Raw genomic sequence first — 10,208 nt, 5'->3', positions numbered from 1 at the left:
TTATCAGTTAAAATATCCTTCCACTGCTTAAATGTGAGATAGCTTGATTATTTATTTATATGTTTGCTTTCTCTCTGTGGAAAGTTTAATGCACTTAAGAGATGGAGCGGAAAGAAAACTAAAGGGAACACTAATATCTTTGATTCTTATTGAAATTGTCTGTTCTGTGCATAAGAGAGGTAACAGTTGATTGAGTGCACAATTGAACAATGTTAATGTATCCTGTCAAGGTTCTCTTTATTCATGGGTCAGTTTGTGTTTGTGAGTTTTTTGTTTGTTTTGTTTGTAGATTCTACATATAAATGAAGACCTATGGTATTTGTCTTTCTCTATCTGACCTGTTTTGCTTAGCATTACACTTTCTAGGTCCAGCCATGTTGTTGCAAATAACAAGATACCATTTCCTGGACTGAGTAGTATTTCAATATATGTATGTATAGCCACCTACTTCTCAACAGAAGGAGGAGCTATGAGATAGCAAATTCATATTTGCTATGAATTTACTACAACAGTCTATTTGGGTGCTTGACCACCATACAATTTTATTAATTTTTCTCACGTATAAATTCCTGTGGGGATAGCGTGTATAGAATACTATCTAGATAACATTGTAACAGAGCCATTAGTCTAATGGGGAATCTAGAGGCTCATAAAGTGGGAAAATAAAAAATCATAAATTCCAAACAACACTGAATAGTCTTTTACTAACAATATGGCAAACGTGTTTAGCTCCAAATGTATGTAGTTGTGCTTTCACATAAATGGCTCAGGTTTCTGACAATCAGCCTGAGTAATTGTCCCTGACACATGCACTCAGGCCAGGAGGGACAGGGTGAGGTTCAGGGTGGCTCTCCCTGGCAGCTCACCACTCAGCCCACAGGCTGATCACGTCCATTCCAGAGCTGGTTATACCCCACTGAGGATGTTGCCTCCCAGGGCCCAGGACTCAGTTCAGAGCACTCAGCTGCATGTTACTGCCCTAGGTTCCCAAGCACCAGTCTCTGATACCAGCTCAGAGCTTCTGCTGTGCCCGCTCCCCTCTCAGGCAGCAAACGTGCACAGTGGGGACCGCCAGACAGAGAGGTTTGTGTTCAGGCCTGAACCACTGTGGGATGAATCTTTGTAAATTTCCTGCAGTAATAAACTCCCATCTCATCAGCCTCCACCCTGCTGATTGTCAGGGTCAAATCTGTCCCTGACCCACTGCCACTGAATCTGTCTGGGACCCCAGTGAATAGGTTGGAAACCTTGAAGATCAGGAGCTATGGTGACTGACCTGGTTTCTGTTGGAACCAACTCAAATAGGTGTTTCCATTACTGTCTATGAGGCTCTGACTGGCCCTGCAGGAGATGGAGGCTGGCTCTCTGGGGGTGACAGGCAGAAAGAGTGAGGTCTGTGTCATCACATCCTCCCCCCTGGATCCTAAATTAATGAGAGATAAGGACAGATTGTGGAGAAACATTATAAGCCATTTTTATGATTTTAAGTTTCATTTGTGTTAGCTAAATCATATTTTGTGATTTGATTCTTGCTCTAAAAATATCCAATATCAATGGATAACCCAAGAATTGCAGGGCACAGAGTGGCCACAATTTTTACTTTCAGCATCTCACTAAAGCACTGTTCTTCATTCCCTTAAGTTTCCTCATAGCTTTCACTATCTCAAAACTAAATTTCCCAATTTGAGGGCAATCTCTCCCCAAGACAGAGCACACATAGGGACTAACAGCACCTAGACAGCTCACCTTCCACACCCCCAATCTCCTTCCTCATCCTCCCTCTGCTCTTACCTGGGACCCAGAGCATCAGCAGCCCCAGGAGCTGAGAAGGGAACCTCATTTTGAGAAGCCGAACTGATGAGTCCTAGTAAGTAAACACAAGCTCAGAGCTGACCTTTATGTCAGACTTCCAAGGCAAGGTCCTCCCCAGGGACAATATGCAAATCCTGTTGTGGGTGTGGCAGAGTGAAAAGAGCCAAAGACAGGGATCAGGTCCCTCTCCTGGGAGTGCAGTAACTTAAAATGTTTTCTGTGTTTGCAGGGAAACTAACAGAGACAAATTCCTTACTGCCTGGGTGGGATGCAGGATCTCCCTGTGATAACTGGGATCTGTTTCAGGACACGGTGCTCATAGCCTGCTTTCTGAGAAAGCTCCAGAGACCCTGATGATACACGCATGAGTGTCTGGAGTTCATTTCTGGCAGGTGAATGGCCATCCTGCCTGGATTCCTGTCAGCTAATGTTCAGGAGACAACAGGTCCCACTCCTACTCCAGCTGATTGGCCGGTGATCTCCAGATCCCAGAAGAACTAGAGATGGTTCAGGAGTCTCTGGGATCTGCTGTTTCCAGGTTAAAGGTTTTAGACAATTTATTAGTGATTTATTAATGAATTAAACTCATCTTGGGACCTCATGAATTATCTACTCTTTGAGAAGATGAACGTGAAAAGAACCTGACAGGTAAAGAAGAATCTCAAACTTACAGGAGGAGAATTCCTAGTCCTGCAGCAGAGAATAGGAGAGAAGACAAAATGTTATTCTTCAGACAGTGAATATGAAGTTTGTGGTAACAGTTTGTTACAACCTGGTGTGTATCTTGCCATACTTCTCCCTCTCTTCCTAGAGAGACAGATAGATGGATAGATAGATAGACAGACAAGACAGACAGTTGATAGACACATACACACCATATGGTGCATATTAGATAAGGTAAACACACACACATACCCCATATCAAACAAAGAGATTTCTTAAGTCAACATGTTCTAAGAGGATGGACAGAATGAATAATGTTTCCCATTTTCCAGAAAACAATGTTTCCCTTCCCATACAGAGGCTTCCTCATCACGTGTAAGCAGTTTCTGTCAGGAGGTCTGATTCCTTGTTAGTTCTGTGTGAGAAGTTGTTGTCTCTCACTTGGCTTTTCTGTTCAGCATCCGCAGCTCTGAGTCTGTAGTTCACATTGAGATTCTGTAGGTGAGAATAGCAAGGACTGGGATAAAACTTCTAATAATTTGAGGTCACCTGTACCCATGACGGACATTTTCTGGGACCTTCCATGGACCACAGTTACCATGGAAGAGGGTACAGGGTCAGAGCTGCTTGGGATATCAGTTTGCCAACCATCCTTCATTAAAGTTGGGACATAACCTGATGATTCTGCCTGTGTCAGCCTGATGTAGGTGTTAGTTGTTGGTGCAATTTGTGTCAGCCTCAAATTACCTCACAACTCAAGTCACTGTCGGGCAAACAAAATCCTAGAGAAACTGAAGGAATAGAATTTGTAGTTCTGTTAGATCTCAGGGAATTCAAATCCAAGGTCATACTGAACTGAAGAGTCACTGAATACATGCAAGTCCAGGCAAGATTACACAACAAATCTGGGTCTGAATATCTTCTGGGAACTCCTCCTAGAGTGCAATTTTGTACCAGAGTTGGAAGAATTAATTAGGTAACAATGGTGTTGAAAGTAAACCCTGAACTCTATGGAGGGACTTGGGTGCTGATGACAAGTTGTGATAGAACTAGGATTGATAGCTCATGTCCCGTATGTTACTAGTTGTCATTTTATTTACTCTTTCATGTGTTTTCTCCCTTGATCTTTTCTTAGATTGCTAGCCAATGCAATCCTGAATCTTACACTTGAACACCCAGCCCTCCTAATGAATCCTGCTGGTGAATGATTCAGAAAGTTAAACCACTGGAAATGAGAGAAAACAGGAAAAAAACAAAAAGGAAAATGTAAGATAATATAAATCTTAAGATGAGTTTGGAAACTATTCATTACACATGTTAAATTAAAAATCATAATATCTAACATTTTGTGTCAAATATATTAAAAAAATAAGAATCACATTATCCATTATCATATGTGAAACCTCAATATGTGCAAATTTGGCTGAAAATTATTCATCCTTTGTGTTTATTTACTGTGTATCAGTTCTGAAACTATTTTTTGTATAATGTATTCCTAAGAACATTTGACTTCAAAAATATTACTATTTCCTACAAACCTTAACATGAAAATGTTAAAAGTCTCCTTTTGTGTTTGGTTGTTTATCTCCTAATGTTTTGCCTTGAAATACCTAAAAAATGAAAAACCTTCTCTTAAAAGTTCTTTCTTGACAGAGGAGGCCTTGATATTTTCCTCTGCTACCTGTAGACTGAAGAAAGACCGTTCTTAATTCCTCAGAGGGCCATGTGAGGAGGTCATTTATAAGATTCAAAGATCTAGATATTTCCAAGCCCTGATCTCCATATTCGTAATCTGAATTCCTTCCCAATATTGTTATTTCTTTTCTTTGCACTTTTTGGAATAAGTAAATAAGTAAATAAATTTTCTAGAGCTGAGATTCATGTGAGTCCTTGAGGAAATGGCAGCAATGTCTTATGTTGTGTGGGTAGGTTATTCCTATATTAATGCTAATCCTTCAGCATGGCCCCCAGTAACCCCAGTCTAATTGGGAAAGTGAGGTAGAAGTTCCCTTTGACCACAGGCTACCTCATAATCCCTCTATTTAATAAATATTTCACTCTATGTAGCAATTTGCATCCCCAGCCCTAAAGTGTATCCTGTGAGGGATGGAACTTCTGTCCTGAGGAGTTTTCATGAATTCCTACCGCTTAGTTGTCAGTTAAAAGATGTAAAGCACAGAGGGGATAAAGATGTTTGCAAATACCATAATTTAAGCAGCCATTCCATTCTAGATCAGTAACTGGTTGTTTCCAGTTTGGGGTTGTCATAAGCAATGCTGTCATGACATTCCTTGAGCACGTACACTCTCAGTTCTGTTGGGTGTATCAGAGTAAAAAAGTACTGAGTCCCGGGGTGGTGTATATTCATTTGTAGATAATCAGAAACAATTTTCCTACACAAATGTGCCAATACACATTTCAGCAGCAGTATGTGAAGTGTCCACTAGCTCTATAGCCTCACCACAACTTAATCTTGGCAGTTTGCTCAACATTAGCCCATCTGGTTATGCCATAGCAACAACACAGTGAGATTTTCATGGGCAGTTCCTTCATTACTGATCAAATTTACCCCCTTTGTATGTAATTACTTACCATCTTTGCACAAAGAATTGCTTATTGTGGCTCTTTTTCTCCCCTTACTTGTACTAGTTATTTCTCTAGGCTTATTAGAAGCTATTTGAGTATACGTGTTGCAGATATCTGGGGCTTCCCTGGTTCGATCTGTGTCCTAACTGAGGCAGATCTTCTCCCAGAGCACTAACCCAGGCATTGACATGGGCTCTGGATAGCAGGGTGGGCTGCAAAGGGCCATCTGGGCTTCCAGCTCCCAAGATCATTCATGTCCTCTTCTCTGCCCTTGAGCAACTCATCCCCAGGTGGTCATGGCAGAGGATGCTGAAGGCTCAGCCTGAGGGAAGGATTTCTCTCCTGTGTCCTCCTGCCTTACCTATGGCTTAAATTCCTCCAGATGGCCTTTGGCACAAGCCCACTGAGAAGAAAACAGAAGCCATTCAACTCTCGCTTTCCCAACCTTCTTGTACATTTCAAGGAAGCAGTTTTATCACTGTTACTCCAACTTCCACATAAATGGTCATCACATCAGGAGTTAGAGCTTACTGACAGTCAGACATTATCCATCCAAAGGTTCTGATATTATCAGAGAAGTCCCTGAAGTCACCCCATTTGGGCTGAAAAAAGCGCTATTGGTTATGGAAGTGTGATATTGATTCCATTCACTTACCTTCCCTTTGTCTCAGTTTCTGAGTCTTTGAAACTGTGACAACAATGGTTCTGTTTGCAGTTTAAACAAAAGTAAGGTATTAAGCACTGTATCAAACACATTGTATATATTATTTTTTATTTTATTACTATCATTACTGTGTTCAGTGTTCCCATAATCATGGTCATCATAGGTGTACTGAGGAACCTCATAGAGAGACACGTGGAAGACAAACTTAGAACTAATTCAAGTATGTCTCATCCACAGGCACATTAAGATTTAAAGCTGTTTTTCAGCAACCAGCTCACCATTCCTAAACATAGAATTATTTTGTCTTGATCTATACTAATTGCTCATGGGTTCCATCAAGTCTGCCAAACCTGTTCATTGTGTTTCTTTTTACCACCCAGTATCAAAATCTCACCCAAAAAAGGTTAAAACATCATGGGTTGTTATTCTTACTTTCATAATCCTTATATTTTCTGTTTCATCTTTTTTCTAGTTCTTTAATACTTGACCCATGACTCACAGGAAGGAAAAGTTACCCCCATCACGTTGGGGGATCTGCTGTAGGATACTTTCAGATTTCTGGGCCTTGAGCCTCTATAAAATGTCACACTGAGAAATATCTTCCAGGGCAGTAATATATAAAACGAAAGATTTTATCTGTTTTGGGGCTAAGGAATGAGTGTCATGATTGTATGTTTTAATAATAAAAGATAGATTAATGGATTAAAACAGAGTATAATATAATAAAATAGAAAAAAGTATAATATAATAAAATTAAAAAAATAAAATAGAAAAAAATAGAAGAGGGAAGGAGCTGATGCCTGGGAAGCAAGACCCCCACCTCCATGCAGATCCAGTGTTATGATTATGTATGTTGTATTGATTGATGGTAAGAATAGCTTCATGGATATTTTCTCTATTAGATACATGCTGTGTAATGTGTGCAAAGATGATCCAAAAATAAAAGGGACACTGTCTTAAGAAATGCCTGAAATACACTGAGGCTTGCCCACTTTTCCTAGTATGTCACAAGACTTCTGTACTATTCCTTCGAATGAAAAAACTAATTGTGATGTATTTATGTAATAGTGAACTATTCAGCAGGAAAAGAACGAATTATGGCCACACCGACACCAGAAATGACGTTCAAAGAACACGTTGATCTAAAGAAGCAAGACATCAAAAAAATACGTACTGTATAATTCCACTTATATGAAGTTCAAAAACAGAGAATATCGGCTCAATGTGGATAGAAAACAGAAGGGGGTGGCCTCTCGTGGTATGTGTGTGGGGGCTGGGCATGGAATTGACAGGGAAGGAGACTGAGGGAGCTTTTGGGATGCTAGAGACAGTCTCTGTCTTGATCTGTTTTTAGTTGTACTAATTTTTTTAAATGAATGTAGTTAAATAATGAGTAGAAATTATGGAGTAACAATAACATATTCTTTTTCTGTCTTCTTCCTTTACAACCACTAACATGTTGAGTAACGGGAACTCTGAGAACCTCTGATTTCTCATCTCTAGAGGACTATTGTGAGATGAATTGCTGTAGATGAAGGAGTTCTTTGTACAGTATTCAATACACAGTAAGTCTTCAAGATTTCACTCAACAGCAGTTGACAGTGTAGTTGTTGATGTTTATTAGTTTTATTAGTGGTTGGATCATTACAGTAGTAGTGCCCAAAGTATTAGTACTAACGTTAGTAGTACTAGTATTTGCAATACTAGTATTAGTCATAGCAGTATTAGTAGTATAGTAGTGTTTGCTTGGATGCGGGTTCCCTTTTTTTGCCTACTTCAGAGTGTTTTGAGAGATAGGATTCAAAGTCCATCCCATGGATGAATTCTGTTGCAGGCCTGCAAGAGAGATTTCATTTTAGAATTCCTGAGGTTTGGGATTTGTGACATCAAGAAAGGAAGCTTTTGAAGGACAAAATCCCTTGATCCCTGAGCCCTGCTAGCCCTTCCCCAAAGCAGCTCCTGCCCGAATGAACAGCCACAGAGCAGAATGCAGCTGCTGTAACTACCGCAAGCACAGCCCACTGCTTCTCCCACCCTACCCACCGAGCCCTGGGATGGTTATTGCTTGGGGCTGTAGCACCCTGGGGGAAAGGATATAATCCCACTGGCAGTAATAACTGTCAGCATCCTTAGCCTCTACTGTGCTGATATGAGGATGAATTCTCTGTCCAACTGAATCGCAGAGAACTGGTCTGGGACACCAGACTTCAGGTTATCAGCATCATAGATGAGATACTTAGGAGCCTGGCCTGGTTTCTGCTGATACCAGCTCAAGTAATCGCTGACGCTCTTGTTGGCCCTGCAGGTGATGGACACGCCCTCTCCCAGGGACAGGGAGAGGAAGGCCGGAGACAGGGTCAGCCCCTCGTGCCCTCGGACAGCTGGGTAGGAAGCAAAACACAAAGTCACCATTGTTTACCAGGTCCCACCCCATGTTCCTCCCAGAAGATTCTGGTTGCCCTGGTCCCCTAATCTGAGAGCACCTGGGTTTCCAAGGGGAGGGGAGTCCCTGGGTCTGGGATCCACAGGGAGGATCCCTGGGGAGATCCCACAGTAAGGAGGACAGGACTCCCATCATCTCGGGGATGTCCCCTGCACTCCCCTCCTCACCTGGGAGGCAGGCCAGCAGAAGGCAGAGGAGTTGGGTCAGGACTTCCGTGTTCCATCTGAGGCCCAACCTGAGGCTCTTTTTTGCCCTGAATGTCTGAGCTACCTCTACATAAAGATGCTGAAGAGCAGAAATGGGCTCTGGGGGAAACATGCAAATCACTGAGGGGTTGGGCAGGTCCACGGCAGGTGCAGAACCAGTGTCTCTTGGGGGATCAAACCGACACAGGTTTGGGTCCTGTCCCAGAGGAGCTTCACCCCGCTGTTTGTCAGAAAAAAACCTTCTTTGTATTTTGTGGTCCTAGTCTGTCCTTAGAGTCCAAGAGTTTGTGATTAGAACAGGGGGTCTTCCTCCTAAGAATGAGAAATGGAAAGAAGATGGCTCTCTACGACCTAACCTTTCCTATGAATACACACTTTTGACTGTGAGTTACCAAGGATATCATGCTCTAGAAAGGCCTGGAAGGCTCCATCTTCATACCTTACCTCGGATGGATGCCATGAGCCCCGGGGGAGAAGAGGGAAGGAGCTGATGCCTGGGAAGCAAGCCCCCCACCCCCATGCAGATCCAGTGTTATGATTAATACCATTATTTTTTTATTCTCATAAATGACCCTAAGTTTGGGTGCAATGAATCTGGTGAAACCTAGATTCTGACTCCATTCTTAATCTATGAACTGTTCTTACTTGAAAATTAGGAATGTGTGTAAAAGTATATTACATATATTTATTTCATCTACCTTTGTGACTGAAAAGGTTTTATTCGGAACCCCCTCAGTAGATCATCTGGGCTCACGGGGTCTCCCAGGATCATCACACGCTTGGTTCAACATAAAATGCCCCAGAACTGCTCTTCTCAGAAGACTTCTACAGGGTTGCCTAGGTGGGAAGCAGGTTATTGTGAATAACCCTCAATCCCGAGTACATTTTTATTTTTTATTTGAGCTTTACATTATAAGCCTGTGGGATTCTTTGGAGCAAGAGGGGTCTGTTTGTCCTATTTTTTCTTAGGTCAAGATCCACAGCACCTCAGATGTCCCCTCTCCCACTGGCAGCCTCTCATGACCCACAGTTTCTCCCATACGGTTGCTCAGAGGGTGACTGTCCATGTCCCTGTGTCCAGACACAGCCCTGAAGGTGAATTCCCATTATAGCACACAACCAGCACTGGGGATGAACCTTTACACTCCTGACCTCAGAACGTCAGGGAAATATGTCCTCCTTCTAGGCGGCTCTGGGGCTGCGAGGACTAGTGCTCTATGTTCTGTGGGTGACTTTCGTACATGAGTCAGATCCTGTATCGTGCTCAACCTTCCCAAGAATTTCCTGCACAAATGCCAATGCTCTGTTAACTATTTCCATGTGATTTAAAATCAGAGAAAAAGAAAACCACCATTTTATTTATATCAACTTCCTAATGTTGAAGTATTTTTACGTTTTTGCTAATTCTTAATAGTCTTGAAATTTACTATATACTACTATATTTTTATAATATAAGAGGAAGAAAATATTAAAATGTTATCTACATTTATGCATTTATGTTTATAGGTGACATTGATCTATTTATTCTTTTTCATGTTATCTTTTCATATGTTCATATCAACATTAACTTTTTGTAAAAAACATAGAAAGATTATTCTCCATATGATCTAATCTAAAAGAAATTTTTCTTGGGATTCAAACATATTTGTGAAGCCTATGTATACCATACAGAAACATTTTTATTCATACTGTGATGCACTTAAAGGGAAAAAACTGTTTCAAAAAATAGGTAATACTTCCAGTTCTAAAATAAATAATTCATGGGGATGTAAGGTACAGCATAGAGAATATAGCCAATAATATTTAATAACCTTGTATGGTGACAGATGGTAAC

This window comes from Lontra canadensis, unplaced genomic scaffold, assembly GCF_010015895.1.
Source record: "Lontra canadensis isolate GAN:19392208 unplaced genomic scaffold, GSC_riverotter_1.0 scaffold144, whole genome shotgun sequence".
NCBI classification, from domain to species: domain Eukaryota; kingdom Metazoa; phylum Chordata; class Mammalia; order Carnivora; family Mustelidae; genus Lontra; species Lontra canadensis.
This window is presented reverse-complemented; position numbering follows the sequence as displayed.